The sequence below is a fragment of the Crocodylus siamensis genome, chromosome 6 (assembly GCF_052110815.1).
Source record: "Crocodylus siamensis isolate JL-2025a chromosome 6, ASM5211081v1, whole genome shotgun sequence".
Taxonomy (NCBI): domain Eukaryota; kingdom Metazoa; phylum Chordata; order Crocodylia; family Crocodylidae; genus Crocodylus; species Crocodylus siamensis.
In genome coordinates this window covers 53994220-54007037 of record NC_143400.1, presented here as the reverse complement: position 1 = coordinate 54007037, position 12818 = coordinate 53994220, and the positions used below count along the sequence as shown (strand labels likewise).

The 12818-nt window shown below is 48.0% G+C and overlaps 1 protein-coding gene across 3 annotated transcripts in view; it reads right to left on the bottom strand.

The window, feature by feature from the left end:
- Positions 1-12608, bottom strand: part of PPP2R3A (protein phosphatase 2 regulatory subunit B''alpha) — an 82124-nt gene extending 69516 nt beyond the window's left edge. For 2 of the 3 annotated variants that reach the window (XM_090055504.1, XM_090055503.1), the window contains exon 1: positions 12380-12518. The gene's annotated coding sequence lies outside the window, so the exon portion shown is untranslated. Of the gene's footprint in view, positions 1-12379 lie in introns of all 3 variants that reach the window. The other variant, XM_090055506.1, reaches the window with a different exon arrangement.
- Between the last annotated feature and the right edge of the window lie 210 nt (positions 12609-12818).

Below are 12818 nucleotides of genomic sequence, written 5' to 3'. Positions count from 1 at the left end.
TTGATTCCTTTATTTCTTAACTCTTGGGCAAGGATAGATCTGATAGCAAATTCTATGCTCACATAATATAGATGGTCTGACAAACAGCATCAACCAAAAATAATAAACCACATAAAAAGAATAATCATTCTAAAAATGCAAAACTACTCTCACACTTTGTATCACCATCAGGGTGAGTCCTGGCAGAATCTAGAGAAAACAGGGAGCCTCCAATAATGTCTCATTGTTTAGCAGAATAAGAAGTTCTTAGAAAGGAAAACCTCACATCTGATCTCTAACTGGGGTAGGGTTTCCATAACGATACCATGACATTGTCTACAATATAGAGACAAGACCTGGGGAATACAAAAATAGTGTTATCCTCTAAAACATTTGCACCCTGGAACGATGGTACTAGTAGCTCATGGAATTAACAGAAATGTTTGATATTAAACTTCTCCTCTTACTTCAATTCTGTCTCCAAAAATCATCATAGTACTGTATTACAATTTGAAATGTAAGAACTACCTTCTCTACCTGGATTATAAACAAGCAAACACAGAAAAAGAAAATGTACCATTGAAAATTTTGAGACTGGAGCTCAGGGCAGATGGACCCACCCCTTCAGATGAGATGGCTCTTCATCTAACAATATCTCCCAACAACCATGCCCTACAAACCTCAAGAGTTTTCTGATCACATAGCCACTTCTTGCTTTTAAAGCAAACACATCTTCAGTGGTCTGCACAGTCACGTAGCTGACTCACCCTAACTCACCCAAAACCTGTGTCTTCTGCTCCTAGTGCTTTTTACCATCACTTCCAGATTGGTGGATGCCTTTCATTTAAAACAAAAGCACCACAATCACAATCTTAATATGCTTAAATAAAGAGCATCCATAGTGTTCTCTTTGTTTTGCCTAAAAGTCCTTGGGTCTTCTTAGAAAGAGGCCAATCAAGAGTGAGTACAATGTTTCAAACTTCACATGGATGGTGTAACAGACAGCAAACCACTACTGGAAATCTAACATTTCTCTCCGATTTGCAAAGGTAGCAATTGTAAAACACAGCTTCAGTTCCAGGGCTGTTTTGTGGCTATTTCAGTGCTATGTACCATCAACTTAAGAAGCCTGTTGCTTATAACAGCACGTTTAATAATAAAAATGTCCAACCAGGTATTCCTAATAAAACACTATGAAGTGTGTTCATACATTCCAAGAATGCAAAGCATGACCACTTTAATCCTCCAAGGATTTTTCCCCCCAATTCTTTGCTACTTATACGGATTCTTTTTTCCTGCTGGCTCTTCAACTCTGAACAACGGTTAAGAGCTTGACATGCTATGTTTGATCTGATATGCAACAGTTTGAGGTCTTCTGACAAACATTCCCATCATTGCTAGTACTGGTAGTAGCAAGACTGCAAGCCAATAGACAAGGCTCACCTGGTGTTAAAAACAGTGCTATAAACACCACATCTCACCCCCCCAACCCATGCAGACATGCATAGATACAACTAATGAGGACTGCTAAGGTGAAATAACCATTAACTGTCACCCATTATCAGTTAGTTAATTCATCTTGAATCCTATAGTGAAGAAACCAATTTAAGATGTATTACTTGCATAAGTCACCTTTCAAAAAAGCTTGAGCTTTACTCCACTAATGTCAGGTAATTTTCCCCACTGACCTGTATTTATCCCAAGCCAAGACAACTTTGAATTTAAGATAATCTCTGCCCCCATACTCAGAAAACTAATGGAAAATTAATAGAATCTAATTATTGGGGATCATCTTAAATGTGTCCCTCCCCCACCGTTGCAGCAGGAAAAGCAGCAATGAGGGGCCAGGCAGCCAGACTCCCACTCCTTGCCCCTGGCATCATTGCGCCTACACACTTGGCCACATGCCTCCCTCACTTTCCTCCCCCCTGCCCACTTGCCCCCAAACTGCCTGCCCTCCTTTGCCCTCCAGGCCACTTGCTCCCTGCAGCAGCTTTGGCTGCAGGACCAGGCAGAAACAGCAATGGTTGCTCCAGGCTAGGCCAAGTCAGGGCCACAGCAGAAGGTAAACAGTAGCGGGTGGGGAGGATGCCATCTGAGCTCACCCATGCTTCCCACAAGCCGCACACAGTGGGTCTACCCACTGCACGGTTTCCCCTGGGTCCCCTCCCCAGCCCCATCACACAGTCTTGCCTAGGCATCCCTTGCCACATGCCCCATTCCCTACAGCACGAGCCACCCAGGCCCAGGGCAGGTGGTGGTTCAGCTCTGCCTTTGCTCTGGGCCTGGAGCAGCTGCTTGCCTCAGCCAATACTCAAATCCAGGACAAGGCTCCTCCCAACCCAAGTTGACTGGGGGAAAATGAAACAACCTTGGTCTGGATTTGAGTAAATATGATATTTTGGATACTTTTTGGAGATCAAGAAACTTGTGCGGTTTCAATGGCTCTGTTGTCTTTGGTTTTTTATATCTATAAAGGTTTCCCATAAATTCAGTGACAGCATTTATACATGCACCCAAGAGGAAATCTTGATCTCTTTCTTGTACCAATCAGTATCTAAAACAGGCACTGCACATTATGAGAGTGACATCTTTTATAACACAGACCAGAGTACTTCACCCAGTAATTTCTGCATCAAATTTAAACTTTCTGTTTCAACTAAAATCTTTCTCTAAAAAAACACTCAGATGTAATTTAAAGGCTTAAGTAACAGGATCCATTGCCTACTTGACTCGATTCTTCCCAGAGTTAATCCCCTTCACTTTTAAAAATCTGCACATTACTTCCAGTTTGAATATATCCAATTTCACCTTCCAGCCATTTGATCCTATTATGCTTTTTCTGAGAAATTAAAGAGCCCTTTACCACAAAGAATCTTTTCCTTGTGTAGGTACATAAATGTCATGATCCAGTCACCTCTTGACCTCCTTTTGGAAAAAGGAAACAGGCTGACCTTCTGGATGGCAGATTTCCCTCAACTCAGCCTTGCGGCACTTTTCTGAATGCTTTGCAATTTGTCAACAGTCTTACTGAATGTGATGCAGTGTTTCAGTAACGGTCTCTCACGAGTCCTGCACAGATATCATGTTCCTGTTCCCACTTGGTATTCCCCTGCACGTACACTCAAAGAGCATATCAACTTTCTTAGTCACTGCCTTCAACAAGTCACATCACTTATCAATGCCTCAGTTTCCCCATGAGCCAAATGCTCCCATCACCATATACGCATTTTACATTGAACTGTTTTTGGATTAAAAAATAAATAAATCAGAAATAGCCCTGGCACAGACACTAGTACTCAAGACTCCCCCACCTGGCTGAGTACCTGGCTACAGAGCTTACTCACTTCTGTGTTATCTCTTCCTGACCCCATAAATCATTCATTCCTTTCAGCACAATGGTCCAACTTCAACAGGAGAGGTACCAGGTTGCCTCGTCCAACCACAGCCTGATGGTTAGCATTCTCCCCTGGCAGGCTGAAAACCCTCAGACTGGGCAGGCTCTAGAACCCGAGTGTCCTGCTTCATGGACAAATGCTCTAACCAGGAGGCTATTGCATAAAAAGGAAGGTGCCAGCATCCCCTTTCTCCCCCCCAGCCATATCTTAAAAGGCTAAACAGTGATCCTTGCTCAACATTTTGAAATGCAGACTTCCCTCCAGGAAACACTGGGCCCTTTAAAACATGGAAAAAGTGAGAGCAGCAAAGCAGTGAAAGGAGAGGAAGGATGGATCTAGAGAAATTACAAACAATTGTCAATAGAGCTATGGATGCCAACATTTCACTATATGCTATGAGCAGAAACATTCTCCCCATCCCCTGCCCAAGAAGGACACTGGTATTCACTCCTGACATACATTCTTGGCTCCAGGGGCTAAGCCAGCCTTGCCCTACACCCTGCAGATACTAGTACATGATCATCAAACTGAGGTTTTCTTTACTCCTCCAACAGAAATGCATCTTACTGAGTTACTCTGACTTCTGGAGATATTCCAGGATGTTGAGACTCCAAGAAAACAGGTCCAACTCCCCCACCCTGATGCCCCATTTGGGATGAAGAGGAAGTGGTTTGTTCCCATGGCCACACACCTGACTCTGAAGTTGCAGCTGTCCCCCAGAACAATGGCACTTATAATTCTAGCAGAATTATGGGGGAGAGAAAGTTACAGGACTCAAGAAAAGGAGGGGAACTTCGGAATCCAGCCCTTCATGAGCTCCAGGGGAAATTCCCCTTTTACCTTTATGTACATTTAGAATACTTCAAGATTTTCAATGGACTGTGCCACACAAACACATGCCAGAACAGGGCATCAGTAGCACTGGCCCCTTTTCTGAGCGACTTGGTAACCTATGGATATCTAGATGCTTAGGGTCACCTCATCCCAGTCCAAACAGGGCTCCTCTAAGCAAACTATAGTAGAATCAATCCACAGCAAGGAAAGAGAGAGCCAAAATAAGCCTGCCTCCCTGTTGGCCTGAGTTCCTTGCACTTCTGAAACAGGCTCCTACCCTTCTAATTCCTCTGGCTGAAATGAGAACTCTGCTCCTGCAGTGACCCAGAGAGGTCACTGCAGCCTAAGCACAAGTAGAAATATCCTCCCCATTGGACATGTTCTTCAAGAGTCATAATAATGTGACATAAAACGCGTTTTGCAATCAGTGTGGATTTGTTGATATTTGACATTATGTCTACACAAATCATAAAGCAACAGCTAACACAGTTATTAACATGTTTCTTTAAAGTTGTGTCCTTACACTATTTGATTTTTTAATGAAGTCGAGGCCCATGTGGGACATGTATGCTCAACGGCCCCACTGATAAAAAAAAAAAGAAAAAACTGAGGCTGAGATTTAAGTCGCTTTCTAACTCCTCAAAAGTAAACAAATTAAAACTGATTGCTAGGAATCTTTAGCATAAGCAGCTAGTCCACTTCTGGAGGCCAAAGGCTAAAGGGAACCCAGAGCGTGCACGTGCACACACACATGCACGTACACTTTTCTTGTGAAACAGGCTGGCACATTTAGGGAGTTTGCCAACTGATCATCTTACTTCCCCCTCCCCCGGTACCTTAGCTTTTTCCTTTGCACAGGGATGAGATAGTGGTGGGCATTTTGAACTGGGGATCTATGCACTGGATGGGTTATTTTCTTCTCTGGCAAATAAACAAAAAGCAAATAACAAGTGACCTGTATAGGAGGGTTCACTTTTACTAGACATGTCTTGTAAGTTCATTCATCCCCTCGCTAGTTCTAGCTTGTACTCTGCAGAGTTGTAGCTGTTGAAATATAATGAATTATGCCAAAAGGTGCAGCACTCAGAGTCTGGCTTTGTTACAGCTTTCACTCCTTGTGATTCTGGATACACCCCACCATAGCCACAAAGGGCAAATATGATCCATGCATATTAAGTGGGGGTGATGCTTCTACTTTCCTCTAAATAAAATTAAAGGCATTTCAGTCTGGCCCAATAATCAGGAAGATAAGAGGGAGTTTGTTTTTTTTGGCTTGAGTAATTCATTTAATGCTCTTTAAGTTCTGTGTATTTAATCACATGCTTTTTATCTGATGAATATGTCTGATTATAAACTGCCAAAAGCTAGAAATTACATGCACATGGGACAGCAAACTTGGACTTGAAAATCCTTTGATGTTGTTCTAGAAGTTCACTGAATTAGTGACTGTTCACTGTTCTGTTTTCTCCTTATCATTAAATGGGTGGGTCCAAGCCCTATTTATGACAAATTATACAAATCCTGCTCTGAAGTATTAATTTCCTTAAAGCCTTTTAATGGTGCCTGACACTCTAATACATGAGCTCTTCATAAACATTAATTTGTACTGCACTCCTGTGAAAGGAGTCTCATTCTCCTGTTTTACAGACAGGGGAACTGTGGTGCAGAAAAATTAAGGTCCAAGGTATCCACTAATATCGGATGCCCAATCTGAGAAACCCAGAATTCATTTTTTCAGGACATTTGGCATTGTACAGCACTTGACAAACAGAGAGCACAGCTCCCTGTGACTTCCATGGTAACTGCTAGTGTTCCACACTTCTGCAAATCAGACCCCAATTTCAAAACAGACACCCAGAAAATGAGGAGCACAAATTTCTGGACAGCCAGTTGAAACTTTGCAGAACTCTCTCAACATCACACAGGAACTCTCTGGCAGAGGGAGGGATAGAATCCCACTCTCCAGGACATGATTTCCAGTCTTAACCATGAGATTACCCTTTCTGTTCTTCCAATCCTCTCTCTCCTTCATTAAACCACCTGGCAAGGAAAGCAGTGGATTCACACCTCTCAACATCTTCAAATTAATATCGGAAACCTTCTGAAAGATGTGTTTCAGCCAAATGCAATGTACTGGGGTCTCGATGGTGAGAACTGGATCAAACATAAATGGCCTGCAATGTACAGAAGGTCAGTCTAGTTTATCTGATGCTCCTTCTGGTCTTAAATACTGTGCCTGAAAGCAGTAGAGATTAGTAAGACTGGAAGCTGAAGAGGTGTTTTTAGCTTTGTTTCATTGATCATTGATGAACATATTAAATAGGATTGGCCCTGGGACGAAAAAGCGGGGGGTCCCTCTTCCCTATAACAACTTCATGAAATTGAGGTTAGATATTAGGAAGAATTTTCTCACTAGGAGGGTAGTAAAACACTGGAACAGGTTACCCAGAGAAGTGATGGAAGCTCCATCCTTGGAGGTTTTCAAAACCTGGCTAGACAAAGTTTTGGCTGGGATGATCTAGTTGGGGATGGTCGCTGCTCTGAGCAACAGGTTGGACTAGATGACCTCCTGAGGTCACTTTCAGCCCTAACTTTCTATGATTCTATCATTTAATAATGAATCCCTATTAATAACTACATTGGATGTTTGTCAGTTAGACAAACAGAAACTTTCTTCCCACTGCCTCCTGCACAGTGCAGACCCACTCTGACTCCCTTGTTTCTTATCCAGAGGAGTCTCCTGCTCCAATGTCCCTCCCAAGCCTGCACCCACCTCCCCCAGATGGGCTGTGTGTTGCCCAAATCCCACAAATGCACGCCCTCTCCGTAACGAACACATAGTTCAATAGAACAACAGGAAAGTATAAAAGCTCCCCTGTCCCTGCTTCTGGCCTCACTGAAGGGAAATACCAAAGGGTACTTCTGGCTCTTTATCAGCTGGATCCAGTGTACCAGTAATTTTTTCCAAGACTGATATCAAGCCCATCAGCCTGTAAATACCTGCATCAACCCACCTGTCCTTTTTGAATACTGGCACAAAACCAGGGCTGGGCCACCATTTTTGGGGGCCCCCCACAAGAAATAGTTTTGGGGCCCCCTGCCCCAAAGAAGCCAGTGGTGGCATCAGCTGAGGGATGGCGAGCAGTCGGATATGAAGCCAGCAGCAAGGAGCAGCTGGACACACCCCACCCCCCATTGGGAAAGTCTGAGGGGGGAGGGGAAAGGGCCAAGGGGGGGAGTGGCATTGCCCAGCGCCATGCTGCCCCAGCCACCTCCCAGTCCTGGCCCCAAGCTGCCTCCCAGCACTAGCCACACCGGCCCCAGCCCTGGCTGCCTCCCAGCCCTGACACCTGCCCTGGCTGCCTCCCGGCCGCACTAGCCCTGGATCCAGCTGCCCCCCACATCCTGGCTGCCTCCCCGCACTGGCCAGGGGGGCCCAGAGTCGGGGCCCAGGGCAGGGCCACCCTCGGCTGCAATGGCAAGCTGGAAGGGATGGAGCCCGCAGAACCCTGTGCCTGCCCTGTGTCATCCCCAGGAAGAGCCTGGTAGCTCCTCCAAAGGCATGGCGCTGGGCAGCCAAGCAGGGGGGTCAGGGAAGGCATGTGGCCCCCTGATCTTTGCACGGGCAAAGGCAGACAGCAGCTGTGAGCTGGGCTCAGCCTCTGCTCTGTGTCTTCACGCCTTGCCACCACCATTTCAAAAGTGGCAGGTGCTGCCATGTGCGTCCTGCCGCTGGGCAGGCCGGGCAGTGAGGCACATGGTGGCTCCTGTCGCTTTTGAAGTGGTGGCAATGAGGCACAGAGACATGGAGCAGAGGCTGAGCCCAACTCACAGATGTGGCCCACCCTTGCCCACGCAAAGTTCGGCGGGCCATGTGCCCTCCACCTTCTTGGCTGCCTGGCACTGTGCCTCTGGAGGAGCTGCCAGGCCCTGATCATCCCATGACCTGGCCAGGCCAGGGCCCCAGTTATGGTCAACGGGGGCTGGGCCCAGTCATGGAACAATCCCCACAGTGCAGGAGGAAGCAGGTCAGGGGCAGGGGTGATTGATTCACCCTTCTTCTACCCCACTGTCTCCTGCACTGTGGGGGTCTTACTCTGCCTTCCTTCCAAGCCCATGTAAAGAAAATAAAAAACAAATTAAAAGAAACTTACCTGCCTGCGGCTGGGCCAGCTACGAGTGCAGAAGGTAGCTCAGCATGCCTGTTCCTCCCCACTGCTGTAGGACCCTGCGGCTGGGCTGCCCCAAGACAATGCCTGCTTCTCTGTATTCAGGAGGGCTGAGCCCCCCACTTCCGCTACCTATGAACAGGGGGCCGCATAGCTGCAGGACCCCTGCATCTGCAGGTTTTGCAGTATAGAATGGGCCGGCCCTGCACAAAACCTCTCTGGTCTTCTAAAATCGCCCTAGGATTTCAAGCTTAATTACAAATTAACATCCACCAGGCCAGAGTTTTCCTCAGCCCACTCTCTTAAGACTCCTGGGCCTGCCAATGTAAAAATGTTGACCCCTAGAAGTGTTGGAGCAAAGTCATCCAGGAAGTATGCAAAAGGCAAGGATTTCTGAGAGTGATGTCTTTTATTGCATGAATGGGATAGACTTAGACAAGCTTTAAAGCAAAATGAGTTCTCCTGACCTGAAGAAAAATGCATTGCACTCACAAGCTCATCTCAATCTATCCCAACCATATAGTTGGTCCAATAAGATATATCACCCACAAAAATCCTTTACCCCAAGTATATGTTCTTTAACATCCTCCTCAGTTACTAATGGACTGGAAAGTAATTCACCATCCCTGTGCAAGACATCATCCAGGTCCTTTCCAAACATAACAGAACTGTTTATTCCTAGTCTGCAATCATTATTAACCATTTTACCATATCCATCTAGAAATGGGCCAATAGCATTACTCTTGTTCCCAGCATACTTAAAATACTCTTTTTTTGTCCTCAGTTCTTTTAGACATTAATTTTTCCATGATGTCCCTTACACATTTTCTGCATTTCATGATTTCTCACTTATCTAGAAAAAAAGAAAATAGCAACTTAATGTTGCTATTGCTGTTGCTTTTACATTTGTGACTGCTGCTTTAATGCTGCCAAAGAACCAGGATGGGCTGTTAAGCCAAAGCAGTCTTCTTTCTTCATTACAGAATAGTGACTCTTCGGCTATTTAATCCACTCTTCTTAAAGAGAATACTAATTTCCATTTGTAGTTTTCTATCTAAGCTCTTCCTCCCAATCTTTTTTTTCCTCATTATTTTCCTCTGCTTTGAGAAATCAGCCCTTCTGAACCACACAGCACATCACTAGTTGGGACTATTTGCCATAGACCTATATTGAAGGAGGTTATCAAGTCATATCACTGGTCCATAAGCAGCCACTAGCTTCCAAACAGGTTAACTGGATCTTGTATGCATTTATCTGTCAGATGAAAGACCTCTCTTGTATCAGAAATCCCATGAAGATCCTTATGGACCACAAGCAAGCCACTTCTCTAGAATAAACTGAATGGAATTAACGTCTTACATTTCTCATTTAAGGCTAATTTTCCAGACCTCACACATGTCTTATAACTCTTTCCTGAGTCCTACCTAATTTCTCCAAGTGCAGACACCAAACTGGACACAGAGTCCCAGTTAACAGTTTTGGTAAGGTTGCAAACTACATACATTAAAACCTGTTTGTCTCTACTTGATATTGCCTGGTTTATACCTCCAAAGCTCATTCTCATTTGCTCTTAGCCATAGCACTGCCCTTGGAACTTCGGGTGCATTTAATTCATAATGATCTCTAATGACCCCAAGTCCTTTTCTGAGTCAGTGCTTTCCGAAACCTCCTAACCTACAAGCAGGAACTACATTCCAGCTGCCTAGATGTGCTGTCTTGCACTTAGCTGTATAAAAAGCCACACTGCCCAAGAGCACTCAGATTACCATGCCAGCCGGATTACTTCGCAGAACCAACCTGGACCGCTCCACCAAACTTCTCTATCATCTTCAAACTGCAGCAGCAATTATTCTGTATTTTCTTCCAGACCACAGATGATGCTATGGAAAACCAGTGAACTGAAGAATAAATCTAAACAGCACCTCATTGGAAACACTGCCACTGGAGGATAGTCGTAGAGAAGTAGAGTTGGAAGGGACTTCCAGAGGTCATAGAATCATAGAAAGTTAGGGTTGGAAGGGACCTCAGGAGATCACATCTCACCCAACCCCCTGCTCAAAGCAGCACCAGCCCCAACTAGATCCTCCCAGCCAAAGCTTTGTCTAGCCAGATTTTGAAAACCTCCAAGGATGGAGACTCCACCACCTCTCTGGGTAACCTGTTCCAGTGTTTTACTGCCCTCCTAGTGAGAAAATTATTCCTAATACCTAACCTCAACTTCCCTTGCTGCAACTTAAGACTGCTGCTCCTTGTTCTGTCATGTCACCACTGAGAACAGTCCAACTCCATCATCTTTTGAATCCCCTTCAGGTAACTGAAGGCTGCTATTAAATCCCCCTCAGTCTTCTCTTCTCTAGACTAAACAAGCCTATTGTCCTCAGCTTCTCCTCATAAGTCATGTCTCCCAGCCTCCAAACTATTTTTGTTGCCTTCTGCTGGACTCTCTCCAATTGGTCCACATCCTTTCTGTACTGGGGGGCCCAAAACTGAACACAGGACTCCAGATGTGGCCTCAGCAGTGCTGAATAGAGGGGAAAAATAACCTCCCATGACCTACTGGCAAGACTCCTACCAATGCAGCCTAGTTGCCAAGAAGGCTAACAGCATACATGGGCACACTGCTGCTCATATTCAGCTTAATGTCCACTGTAACAATGAGCTCATCCAGTCTGACCCCCTGCCTGAGGCAGGATCATCCTTATCCAACCATTCCATACAAACCATCATGTAAACTCTACATAGGACTACTGCCAACCCTGCCACAACACAGACCTAACAACCTAACCTGCTACAGGTAAAGCTGTGGAACCAGGGCAGCCAGCATCCTGCTACTATAAAATGTTGTCAACATACACTCAGGACATCCCAGGTAGAGGGCCACATCCCTGCTGCAGAGTAAGGCAAACCTCCCCCACATGGCTCCAGGCCGTACCAATCTGATCTTGGGGAAAAATTCCTTCCTGACCCCAAATGTGGCAATCGGTCTGACCCTGAGCAGAGGGACAAGACCTGTAGCCAGGAACCTCCTACCTTGGTCCCAGCAGAAGCGTTTCAAACCACTTCAGTTAGGTTTCAACCATCTAACATGGGGGTTGGCAACGTTTTTGGGCAGAGTGCCAAAAACATCTGCAACCTCGACTTGTAAGATGTTGGCATGCCAGGGGAGGACAGCAGAGGAGCCACGAGGGGCCCAATCCTCGTTGCAGCAGAGCAGCTCTGGCCCCTTCCCCACCATCTGCCCTGAGATGCATGTGCCGAGCAAAATGCCTTTGCGAGCCACAGTCTGGCACCCATGCCAAGGGCTGTCTGTCCCTGAGCTAGCAGCCACCAGTCGCCAGCATTTAATCTGTGCGACTACACTTGAGCTGGCACCATGGAAGTTTTGTCTGTCGGTACATCCCAGGGCATCGCTGGACGGCCGCGCAACACACGCAACAACCATGAGCCAAGCGACGGTAACCGCCCTATCTACCAAATCGAATGCCGCGTACGAATAAGATTGCAGACCCATTGCAAACTGTTTGCCAGCAGCAGCACTATGGATGAAGCCAGGGCGGGGAAAGATCCTGAGCAGAGCTAGAAACAAACAGAGCGCTCGCTGCAGGAAACCTGGACGGTGGAAAGACAAAGCACGGAGACGAGGCGGCCGGACTGGCTGACCCACGCATCCCGGAGCATCCCCGAAGCGGGGGCACCTGCCCTGAGGCAGCGCGGGGCCTTCTGCGCCCGCGCAGGTAGCCCGCCCCCCGCTCCCCCGAGCCCAAGGTCGCGGCCCCGGCTGCCCCGGGCCCTCGGCCGAGCTGGGAGCCTCAGGGACGGGTGGCTCCGTGCCCATCTCCTGCGACACGGGAGCCCCCTCCGCTGCCCCGAGCCGGCGGCCCGGGGGGCGGTCACCACCGGGGCCCTGGCGCGGGCGAGGCAGCGGCACCAGTGCGCGCCCGGCCCGGCCCGGCCCGGCCCTGTGCGGACACCGAGCGCGGCGCGTCCACCGGCACCTACCCGGCCGGGCAGCCTCCCATGGCCGGCGGCGGCGGCGGCTCCCGCGGGCGGGCGGACGGAGCTCGGCCCCTCGCCTGCCTCTTCCTGCGCCGGGCGGAGGGCAGCGCGGCCCGGCCTAAGTGACAGGCCAGGTGCAGGCGGCAGCCCGGAGGGGGCGCTGGGATGGCGGGAGCCGCCACCCGCCCAGGCCCGGCGCCGTGTGAGGCGGGGCGGAGCGGGGCAGGCGGCGCTCCCCTTCGCCCGCCCCGGGGGGCGGGACCGCCCGGAGGGAGCGCGGCCTGCCCGGCCACCGCCGGCACTGGGAGCGGAGCGCGGGCGGCGCTCGCTGACGGTCACGGGCCGTTGCCAGCGACAGCCCCACCGACAGCGGACGCTGCCCGCTGATATTTCCCCCCGAAAGGCTGACGCTTCCTACTGAAACTGCCCCCGAACAGGGGGC